We start from the raw sequence: 12,806 nt of genomic DNA, 5'->3' as shown, positions 1-12,806 counted from the left end.
ACAGAGTCACACAACACTATCAGCACACTCCTGACCTGCGGTCTTCCGTCATTTCTGCGAGGCAAGTACGGGCAAACACCTCTTGCCATAGCTGCCGAAACCGGGAATCTCGGCGCCGTGGAAGCACTTCTTGAGAGTGTTCAAGTGGACGTGAATGCAAAGGACATATGGGATAGAACACCCCTCTGGCTGGCGGCGTGGCAGGGACACGCGGACGTTGTCAGAACACTGCTCAGGAGGAGAGAAATTGATGCAAATTCCCAACAGAGCAACAAGGACCTGAATGGGCATGAAACACCACTTGCTATCGCTTGTCGCTACGGGCACGTTTCTGTTGTACAAGAATTACTAGCAGATGAAAAAGTTGATGTCAACTCCCGCGACGATGCGGGTTTCACACCAGTCCACTTGTCGGTCACGAACTCCTGCAGTGATATCCTCCGCCTGCTGCTCTCCCACTCATCGGTCGATGCCCTTATCCCGTTCGCGAGCGGGCGTACACCACTGCATACCGCTGCGGAGCTTGGGAACCTAGACGCCTTCATCCAGCTCCTCCGCTTCCCAGAAATTACAAATCCGAATATCCCAGCAGCAGATAATTGGACACCACTCGGCCTCGCGGTATGGAATGGACGAGAAGGCATTGTAAGAGCGCTCGTGGAGGATGGGAGAGTAGACATCAACGGGATTGCGGGAGCGGGACAGACGGCAATTTTTCTTGCAGGGAGGAGGATGTGGTACCGGGTGGTGAAGCAATTACTTGAGGTTGAGGGTGTGGACATATATAAACGAGGGACAGAGAGTGGTATGTCCTTTGCGGAGTTCGTGGAAAATGGGAAAGACTTGAGGATGAAGGAGTTGTTGAGATGGAAGGTCGAGAGTGAGCGGCATTGAATCTAGGTGGGAATGAGGTGGAATACCGGGCACCGTATCATAGCATTTCATAGATAGCTTCAGCACGGTAATTTACCTCTGGGAAGCCTGCATAGGTTTTCCAGAAAGTTCTTGCCGTGTGAGTCCCCGTCCATAACTGCCGGTCTTGTAGGTTAGCATAATTAACCGAACATTTGGCGCCGCAACGTTCCGCCACACGCAACATCTCAGCCGGTCCCCCTCACTCCCGAACCCCACAGTATGATATGATACCTTTACCGCGACAAAAAACTCCTACTATGCAAGATATTAATTTTTAAAATATTTTTCAAATGTGGTTTTGGTAGTCAATATTGTAAAAGAGGTACATACGCCTCATTGCGTCGCGGTGCTCGGTTAATTGATTCTGACGCAGAATACTATAGTACTGTGCCGCATTCGATTTTCTTTTTTCCCAAGTATTATATGCATAACAGACCTTTTTTGGTGTGGCAACGAGAAGGATTGTGACCCGTTGCCCTACCCGAAGCAATTAGCAGAGCAGAAATGAGATATCGTACATATTCCCGAAACAATGAGAGGTGAAGTGGAGAAGCAATAAAACCAGTGCGTGAAATTATTTTCACCCCAACACCGGACTCTAGTCGGTATTAGAGCGCGAAAACTCCCAAATTTTGGTGTTGTTGCTGGCGATGTCGCCTTACAACTTTTTCTTCACTCGCAAGACGTCTTGGCGCCAAGACGTCTCGATGCAGCAGAAGGGTTACATACATGCAGCCGCATTCGCAAAGCTCGCGTGCCATTCCTAGCACGCACAGCGCTAGCAAACGCTTCCTCTCCCATTAATCTGCAAAGAAAATTGTGGCACAATATTACGGTATCCTTAGGGGCATATCCGAAGACGGTCGGCCAAAAGACTTTTATCGTTGGAGGCTGTATAGTGAAAGGCTGATGCCATTCCCAGTATCGTAGCTTATTACAAAATTTACATGACCCAGGGTCGTGAGGATGTTGGACTGGTGTCCCATTGTGGGTACTAAAAACATATGGGGAAAGACATTACAGTAAACGTAAGACAACAAAAGCCGTAAATCTTCTGAAGCAATTATACAAACTCGGGAATGGCACTCGTGCCCATACTTCCAGAGTAGTTGTTCACACATGGCGGGTAAGTTAGAACTCTTGATACCCTGAGAGAAACCTTGGTCCCGTGGACGTACTACCGTATAGCCCGCTCCAATCGGGTGATGGGCACTATCATCCTGGTCGTCATAATTGTGTCAATCACTACTCCATTCTACTCCAAGGGGGTAAAATTATTATAGGTATATAGTCCCCACAGAGAAAGCAGGGGTCTCAATTCCTGGCGGACTGGGCATCCCCCAGGATCGGGAGGTATCGCAAATTATCACCCGATTTATTCGATTTCCCGTCTAGCTAGATTCCTGTCAAAACATTTGCGGCGGTGTGTGGTGAGGGTAGCGTAGTCTTGTGTGGGACTTTGTAGAGGTTTGAAGAGAATATAGTAGGCAAAGTACGAAATAGGGAGAAAAGGCGGCATGAGTACTTTGAATTGGACCAACGCGGTAGCGCAAACAAGATAAGATGGGCGGGGCTCTCTTAGCGGTGTGGTCATTGCTAGGGTGTGTAGGTGGGTGATAGGGATGATTTTCCCATGATACTGCCCATTAAAAAGCAATGAAAAAATGGAAGAAATTCCATCCAGCGCGGCTCTGTATCATTAGGTTAGTGGCCAGTAACGCTGCTGTGAGAATTAATCAATGGACTTCACCATGCTAACCTATGACAGGTCAGCAATCTAGGTTCCTACGGCTACTTTCAGGCAACGCATTTCCGCTTCTTTCACAGCAGAACAAGGATGAAAATAAAGTACCGGTACGGGATCCAGGAAAGCTCCTCGCCAATCCTCCTATATATCCGCTTCGCCAAACAATTCAGATCGGATTTTATCTTGTGGTAGAGACCCAATGTTTAATACCGTGAGCTTTCATATCCGTGTTCGTCTTGCAGGAGAGAACTTCAAACCCCGCGCCCAACTTTTCCTCCAGCCCTCTGAGTTTAGAGTTCATCTCGTTTTGGCCGGGTTAGGTGCAAATAATCTGTGCAGCCAAGCCAGGGGGAGGCTTTGAGCCACAGACATAGCCTGCTAGACTAAATACGCAATCTGTATCACGGCGGCTATTCTTGCTGGTGTTGCATTCCTTTACTACTGGGTTGTCACGGCCATCGGAAACTGGGTCCCCGAGTTCTCCTGGTCAGTACTAATGCTCCTTCGTAGACTCGGAGGATCTATTTGAAATGGGTGGTGGCGGTTGTTCATTGCCTTAAGCTTGAACAATTGCTCGACAGCAAACCTAACAAATCGAGTTCTGCTCTCCTCTCTTAAACCCACAAAGTCAAACTTCAATATTTTAGCTAGTGGGCGGTTGGTGAGAGATGCAATCGACTCGCCTTGTCGTTTCGGGTGTCCTCCCCTTTGCCAATGATTCCCAAATCGTGTTGCAAAGTGAGATTACAGCGTAGTCAAGAGCACAGGCGATCCCTGTATTTGTAGTATACCATAACGATTGATGCGTTTGAAACGACCATAGTTTGTGGTGTGGTATAGTAGTAGATGTGTCCGGTGCAGCCAGGTGAAAAAAATAAAAGCCAACTAAAGATGGGAGTAGCGCTTAGTTGCGCATAACTGAAAATGTATGAAGAGCATTAAAAATTAAAAACAAGTAGAAATTTAGCAGATACAAAGCTGTAGAGGCAACGAGTTTCAAATTTTCTGCAAGGAGAGTCTCATACGCCCTCTGTAAGCGAGCACAGTACTCCTTAGACGAGAGGTATTGGGGAGCAAAATGATCTCCATCGCAGTGTCATCTTAATAAGAACCCGAAAGTAAGTACAGGATACCCCGATTGCATGTTCAACCAAAAATTTCCATGAAAAAAATCCAAGATATCATACCGATTAAAAGTTTTGTACATAATAGGACTCACATGACTAGCCATCATATTCTTCGGATCACCCGGGCCCACTCGGTTATTATCCTAGCTCACTCAGTTTGTGGAGAATATTCTTAGCCGCTTCCTACTGTTCGGAATTAATTCCTTTTCCTATCCGCCTCTTTGTTAGGCTAGTATATGCGAGAAAGGACTCATAGTATCACTAATGTCATAGCGCGCACTGCCAGCAAAGTTCTCTACTGGAGTACCGGTGTCGCGCTGAATCGCAAGGCACAATAAGACGGATGGTGTGTCGAATACGGACTGGACCCGGTGAATTGCTGTGATCTTGACCTCCTGATAAACCGGATGGTATGGCGATGACGAATTGGCCCGCGGATATGTCGTGTGACTAGAGAGGCAAGAAGAAGCAGAGAGACGAAGCAAGACTTAATTGAACGGGGACGAACGGTTGGCTTGTCCATGCTAAGGGGGGGAAGCGATAAGGGCTGATGGGGAGAAAATCTCCTGCCAAGCTTCCTCCTTCTGAAGCAAGAAGCTCTGCAGGCTCAACACCTTATCAGATACTGGACTTTACCCTCCAAAAACCGTTACCATCCTTCACCGGTATAGTATTGTGGTAAGAACCTCCTCGCACCTCTTTTCAGAAAGCGGGAGTTAAAGTGGTAAATTGTGGGTCTTTGCGATGCCCGGAACTTTTAGATAGACGTGATACTCGAGCACGCTAGGATGCGCGTTGTCCGTTGTTGTTACCAGGGAAACATGTTTTATTACAAACAGCCTCTCACCGTCCACAAACTGGGTGTTGAAGCGCCATAGCTATCGATTTATTCCATAGAACTCTATCATTTTTTCTTCCTCCATTACTATCCATGTAATAAAATTACGTAATTGTTGTGTTTTGTATCCCCTTGTCTGATCAAACTCCCAATGGGTTAACCCAGGTCTAAAATCACCAGCCTAAGCCAACCCAACCCAACAAACCACAGCCCGGGTTAGGTTAATAAACCAGTGCTCGCAAGAGGCCAGTCCGGCCCAGCTTGAACATAACAGGTCCGGCCTGGGCTTTTCCGAGAGCCGACCTGGCCTGACTTTCAGCCACAGTCCGACTTCCCAGTCTCATCTAGCCTAGCCTGGCCGGAATGCAGATATTTGTAGGCTTCCAAGCGCATCCGATGTGAATGCGATAATTCTGGGCAGCTTTTGGGGCATTTGGATAAATTGGTATCGATTGAGCGGCAAACGAGCATATGCGTCAATAGCCTCCGTGCCCACATGTGATATTTCCATCTTCACCGCCATTATATATATACCATAGGAGTTGAACGACCGCTCTGTGCACCACCTGGTCTAGATCTCCATGCACTATACGCTCACATTCTTGTCTAAATGGTTGTATCCAACTTGAAAATCGCAATCAAGAAGAGGAGAAATGGTTTTCCGTGCGGAATCATGAAGGTGAAGGGTACTAGGAGGGATATAGTGGAGGGGCGGCTATCACTAAAATAGTTAGGTATTTTACGGGTGTAGTGGTGCTGATGTGGTAGGGAAAATAGCCCGAAATCATAACCGAATAATATTTGCTCACTTTTAATATACGCACGCTTTGGGAATATATCGAGTGATATGAAATCTCTCAGCATCTGCATTGCTCTTGGAGCTGGGAAACGTGGGAATATTCCTTTTTTGATTTCAATTCTCACGTCCCGGAGCTGAGCCGACTGCAGATATCTTCAGGTATTGCATGGATATTGGCGAATATCTGTATATAACTTGAGAAATGACAATTTGGGAGTGAAACAATGTTGAATTTCCGGATTACCCGGAACCGGGAGTAACAAGGTTGGTGGTTCAGTTTTTACATATCATACTATATTGAAATTTGGGGGTGATGGCTCGAAATTACCTAGACTATATGAGTTTAGCGTGACATAAGGTATCCAAATATAAATACCCTTCAGGCGCTGTGCACCCGCTCGCAAATACTGCAGTATTTTTTTTTCTATTTCCTAGATCCAAGCACATGCTTCTATACCAGCCCTGCCTCCTGGAGAACATCCTGCAACATGCAAAACTAAGGAAGGAACGTTTCTCGGGTTGGTTTAGTCGCCCGGGCTGAACCCTCCCTGGACAAGACCCAACAAACCCGAGAGAGATCTACGACCCAGCTCACCGGATTCCGGACCGACCGGAAGATTTGTGTCTGATAAGACGGTATTCTGGAGCACAAGGCAAACGAACGAGGGGACGTCTAAGGATACGAGAAGTGGAGCACGGAGGGTGTATCCTGCTTTGCCGAAACCAAGCACAGTACCGTAGTGAACACAAGCGGCTAGCTTTCCCGGGGATTGGATGCCGCCGGACAGACACATGCATCTCGGAGATGGCAGGGCCCAACTGTCGAAAAAAGGGTCCCCGAAACCATAGACGGGCCCGGGCCTGGCCGCGTGGAAGAGGATGTTTCAACCCGTGAATTGCCTTCCACTACTGGGGGGGGGCTATCACTCAACAGGGCCCATTGCTTATAACGCACCATTACAGAAGCCCACGAATCATTGGCTCTGCGCGACCTAATTTTACTATGATAATATTATTTAGCAATGCTACCCTCCCCCATGAATATACATTCTACCACGTCAATAGCGCCGTCACGAAGACAATATCGCTAAGAAATTGGAATCCGAGAACTCGTGCTGCCATGGAGGGCTTGCCTTAACCATCTGGAATTAAATCAGAAGGGGTCATGGCAGCTTCTCGCATTAACATGTTGAAAGGCTGTTCTTAAATTCTCAATCTGAGCCAGGGGGGTTTAGATTTATGAACTTCCTGAGTTTGGAAATCGAGAGATTAAAAGCCGAACTGTCGGTACTATGCTGAATTTAGAACATTATTGTGATAATGGAATCGCAATCTGGCAGCTCAACAAGAATCGTGTCCCTTTCACCACCACCATCTCTCCTGTTGTGTAATTTGTATTGTGCATCGCATTTTTTGCAAGGTTTAGGAATTGACTATCAAGAGAAAATATTCTGGCCACATCACCTCTTGCTCGACTTCTTCTTCACCCTTTATCACACCCATTGGATTGAGAAAATTTATACATAATCGGGACTTCTGGAAACTATACCCTGTGTTCTAGAACATTTTTTGTCTCTAGATTTCTCTCTTTGTCTTTTTTTCTTCAGATTTCCCGTGAAGCCCTACAGTGATGTCGGTACTTTTCGAAGATTTGTCTATGTATCTAACCACGTTTCCTGGGCATCCAGTAGCTTAGGCGTGGCTCGCTTCGATATTCGGCGTGGCAGTCAGCTTAGCACGGCTGGACATGGTTGGTTGCTGATAATTTCTACCAGCCTGACACGGGGTTTTCAAAACAATTACTTGACTGGCGCCTTGAAGTCTCTAAAAGCAAGCGCCCATTGTGGGCCCACCCCCTTTGCTCAGCCCGCCACCTTCAAGTACAAGGTATGATAGAGCACCTCTCGTCCACTACAGCTCTCTACTTCTCTTGACAGCCACTCCCTTGGAGCAGAGTGAGGGAGCCCGCCTTTGAGCCAGAGTTGAAAAAGCCAAGGTAAGGGTAGTATGATATACCAAGTCAAACCAGACCTTCTGCGCAGTCGCCCAATATATTCGCAAAAGCAATTAACCTTTGGGGAAAAGGTCGTTGCACAACTGGGTATGATATTATAAAAGGTACTGTGCATCCTACCAATTTCAAAAAACAAAAAAAACCGAAAAAACAAAAGTGCTATCCTGCCCTGCCCTATGCGATCGAACCAGTGGTACATTACATAACAAAGTTGTGAGAGGTAATCAATAGACTTTATCATGCTTACCTGGGAGGCATTTCATTTCCGCTTCTCCTTTCATAGCATCATGGACCGAAGACGATAAAAAAAAACAACAGTATGAAGAGATGATTCTCCTTAATCCACTCCCAGAGAGGCCTCAAATGCAGCCGTATCTTGTTTGAGATAGCCCGTATCTTGCTTTGCTGACCTTTAATAATCATGTCCATCTTGTCGGAGATATCTTTCAAATCCGTATCTAACTTTTTCCGGAGGTCCTTGAGTTCAGAGGCTATCTTGCTTTGCCCTGCTTCGAGGTGTGCAACCTTGGCTTTTAAAATAGAGACGTCCTAAGCAGATGTTAGCGCAATTTTCGTCCCGCACCGTGGGTTCCACGCCTGCCTCTACTAGGCGGCCAAAACGGTCCCAGGGAATGGGTAGAATGTGGGAAAGATGAGACTTGGAGCCGCCTGAAGATTCTGTCAGACGGGATGTACGGTCGGTATCATAACGGTTATCCTTGTTGAATATCTGCACTGTCACGTTAGTGCAGTCGCCGGCGATTCGGTCCCTGGGTTCACCTGAGTAGTGCTGACACCTCTTAGTAGGCTCGGATGGTGAAATCGAAATAGGTGGTCGTGGTGGCGGTGGTGGATTTCCTTGGGCTTGAACACTTGCTTGCTAGCGAGCCTGAACATGGTCGGGTACTGTTCGCTCCTCCAAAACTCAGTGAGTTAGTCTCCACCATTTCGGCGAGTGTGAGGGAGCGATCCACCTTGTCTTTGCACAATTTGGTTATTGGTATCCTCGCCTGTGTCGACAATTCCCAAATGGTCTTGCTGAGTGAGTTTACTGCAGAGTTATGGTGTGTGCGAGCGCTCTTGTATTAATACAATAGTATAACCGCAGATGTGCTCAGAATGACCATGTATGATATCATGAAACGAGAAAAAGGGCATAGTGCTTAGGCTCATACAACCGAAAATGCGCGAAGGTCCCCAGCGATTGATGATATGCAGTAATCCAGTAGATGAAAAACAGTCGAGGCAAGACGTTTGGGCATTGTGCAAGATGATTTTCATATAATTTTGCTGGGAAATCTAGTTAGGGGATTTTCGGTTTTCGGTATTCCCCAGAGTTTGTGGGAAAAAATGGAAATGAAGCAAACAAAAGATTTACGCTGTGCACAGCCGAACCACTCCGTAAACATCCCTCAATGGGGGGCATGATAATATTATATTCGGAGGCAAACCGTGCTAGGGAGCGCCATCATTTCCATAAAAAAGCCATCGCTATAAGCCATCAAAAGCGGAAGCTATCCCAGTTACCTATTAAACATGATGTTTTTTTAGGATCAACTTACTCTGTGGTGCTGACTCGGTTGCCGGACGTGCTCACCCTATTTGTGAAGAGGGTTCCCGGCCGTTTCCTAGGACTCACGTAATGGCTGATGTCATACTCCTAGTGCTTGCTCGTAAGGAGACTCGTGCTGACGGTGGGGCGAGAACTTCAGCAAACCCGATTTTATAACAGAGAGATAGATGGGAAAGGGATGGCGAGAGGGAGTCATGGGGACGCGTGGATGTTAAGACCGACATAACGGGGTGCTGGTCTAGATGTACTTTGTGCATTATTGTTGCCAGAGAAGCAGGTCCGGTCACGAAAGGGGTCTTGTTTTTCCGAAGACTTAATTTTGAAGAGCGATAGCTGCGAATTCATTTTATATGGCTCTCCATCACTTCTTCCTCCTCCATTCCTATCTTGAACCTTGCAACAAAGTTATGTGCAACCGCCAGATAACTCGCTTCACGTCCCAGATGCGTTCCGTTGTACTACTGTGCAATCGGGAGTCAGCGTGGTAGGGCAGTGGGGTCGCTGTAGTGTCCAAAAGTTTGTCGGTGTAAACATTACGGCAACCTGGGCAAACTACGCAGCAAAGATTTTTAAACACGAACACACGGTGCAAGTGCCCGTGATCCGGGGCGTATCGGATTTGATTTACTCAATATAGAGCGCGGTGGTGCGGTTGGGTTTGATATTGTCATTCAGGGGGCTAATTCCCCACAATCAATCAGTGTTCTAGACATTTTATGCATTGAGGAGCTGGGTGTAGATTTGCACCAAATGAAGTGAGAGGAAGAGGATAGAGAGGGAATCTAATATTTGGGACAACCTCCCTTTGCAAGACGCTCATTGTAACAGTGGACCATAGCCATGGAGTTCCCCTCTAGAGTAGCAACACGAAAAATACTTCAAAAGCGATAATAGAAAGCTGTAGTCATTCACCTCTCTACCCTTATTCTACCCCATTTGGCTATACTTGCATTCTTCTTCCTCATTGCTCATAGACAAGATCTTTAGATAAAACCAACCCTACCGATCCAACCGTACTGATATCTTTTTTTTTGGAAACCGAAAAGGATACCCGCCACATGAGACACGAGGACGGAGCAATTTATTTCATAGAATATCTGTCAGCGGGGGTCAAATTCTTTTTGCTTTGACCCACCGGTGAACATCTCCACAAACGAAGATGGGGCCTCGTCGTCGCCTCAGGTTATATAATGACACCACGCCTTCAAACCGGTCGGTGAAGCGCAGGCTGTTGTTTTTAGCGACCACAAAACATATATCTTACCTTGAGGGGGTATTTGCAGTTGGCCCCATTGGTAGTTGTGTATAGCCTGACTAGTTGGTTGGGTAGTTTGTGTTAATGGTGATTCATTATCAAATATTATCTGAAATTCGTTATGCGAGTTTTGTGAAGTGGATTGCCTAAGTGAGCAAAACCTGGGGGGGGGATTACGAAAGAAACTAAGCCCTTTAAAAAAGATAATTGCGTTTCTATGATACATGGGGTCAAACACCATTACTGGCATTGATGGGTAGGGTCGTAGCTGGGGAGGTAGAACTTCCGAGACCCAAGAGAAATTTATCTAGATGCAGATTGTAAACCAATAAACGTATATATCCCCCGCATTGTATTCCCCTGCCCTAGATTCGGTTGGCGCCGTAACCGATTTTTCCGGAGAAAAACAAAGCATTGGCAGCATAGAGCGTAAAACGGCCCTTCTCTTGAGACACGGCAATTATAAGATGTGTCTCAGGGAGGTTTCCATTGAGTGGGTGTAGGCCTTGTACTTGTATTCTGTTGTCTGATGGGTTCGCTCTCTGGAGCTCGGGGGGCGAAGCGGGTGGAATTTGAGTAAAATGAGAAGGGCAGTACGAGAGGCTTGCCTTGCTTTGCTGGAAGCGAGTGTTCACTATTTCTGCTCCTCTTGATACCGCAAGATGCTTAGTAGCACTCCACCGATCTTATATGTCCTTCTACTTCTAACGAACCACACCTCAGGAGCAGAGTGAGGGAGCCTGTCCTCGAGCGAAAGTTAGTGTAGCCGAGATAGGAATCACATATCATAGAGCTAGTTGTAATAAGTGTTCCGCCTAGAGACCTAATGTGCAAGCAAAAATAGGCGACCGTTGAGTACAAGGTCATGCCGGAACACATTATTGTGGGATCAGTGTTCGTATCATCTATTACAAAAAAGAATAGAAACTAAAATGTGGCCCAGCCTCCCCTTTTGTCCTTGAACAAGTGGTCCACAGTTTCAAATAAATAACCCCCGTTGTCCTTACTCAAACCGGATCAAGCCGCCCTGGTTTAGATAGGTGCCTTGTCGTAGTGCATTTACACTCATTTTATCCAAGGCAGAAAATGAAAATGTCACTCACCAGAACAAGAATTACAAGAACTCCCATCACACCGCCAAGTCTATTGACAAGTTCCTGGTGTACTATCTTCTTCGCGTTCGAAACCAGAACGGCATGTCTTTTGTCCACGAGAGATTGGGCCTTGATCTCACGATCTTTCATATCCTTGCCAATCTTGTTGGAGAGATCTTCCAAAGCTGAACTCAACTTTTTGGTGAGGTTTCTGAGTTCTATGTTTGTCTTGTTTTGATTTGCCTCGAAGTGCTCAATCTTTGCTTTCGCAATAGACCCGTCCTAAGTACCCGTCAGCATGATATTCACCTGCTACCAGTGGGTTCCAACCTTACCTTGTTTAGGGCGCCAAAGGTTTCCCAGGGGGCATGTAGAACCTGGCCAATGAGGGGAGGCTTCGAGCTACAGGCAGAGTCCGTTTGACCAAATGCGAGATTGGTATCATTGTGACTATTGTTGCTGATGTAGTGCCTCTGAGCTACTGAGTTACTGAGATTATAGCCAATTGGGCCTTTGAAATTACCTGCGTAGTGCTGACACCCCTATGTGGAGGGTGTGATTTGAATGTGTTCCGGTGGTGATGTCCGTGGATTGCATTGGGCTTGAACAGTCGTTTGCTGGCGAACCTAAACATTGGCGAATACTGCTGACGTTCCTCAAACTCTCCGATTTAGTCCACCATATCCTAACCGCAGAAAAAGGGAATGTGAGATAAAACTGACTTACTACTTCGTTGTGCGATCTGTTGTGGTATTCGCTTTTTTTTGATGGTTCCCACTGCTTGTAGAGCCAGCACACTGCACTACTACGGAGTCAAGAACAAGGGTGGTCCCTCTATTTATGCTTGAAAGGAGTAAAACTCGGAAACTCAAGGGGGCCGGTAATTTCCTCCCATGGAGGGGCTTTGACAATTTCTTGCCCTATCCTGGCTCAATTGAGGAATACGATGCCAATGATTGCCCTGCGGGATTACAACGACTACAGCAACTGATTTTAGTGTCTCAGGAATGGTGCTCATCTATATCTATGCTCTAATAGCGGGTGTTTACTAATGGCGAGTAAAGCATTTGTTATCGGAAGGGGAATTTGTATCTTATATATGCACTACTGCGTGGTCCACTCCAATCTATTGCTGCTCGGCAAAACTAGGCACATTGCATTAAAGGTTACCGATTGTCGATGGGAGATTACTGCTGGTGGTGAAATTCCGGGAGTCTAGCGGATTGTTTAGGTTTGTGATTGGTTATTTTAGAGCTTTAGCGATTATACGGAGGTAGTACTGCAGAGATGGTTTTTTTTGTTTTTTTGCTATTGCCGAAGTTTGCGGAAGGATTGAGACGTGGGTGGGGAAACAAAGATAGGTGTAACAATCCATCGAAGGATTAGGATTCTTTGCTCCTGTTTTGCTTGTACACCTGCCTTTACTGTTAGTTTAGTTAGAGAA

The sequence above is a fragment of the Tuber melanosporum genome, assembly GCF_000151645.1.
Source record: "Tuber melanosporum whole genome shotgun sequence assembly, scaffold_109, strain Mel28".
NCBI classification, from domain to species: Eukaryota; Fungi; Ascomycota; class Pezizomycetes; order Pezizales; family Tuberaceae; genus Tuber; species Tuber melanosporum.
The sequence above is the reverse complement of the archived record's forward strand: the minus strand, read 5'-3'. Positions refer to the sequence as shown.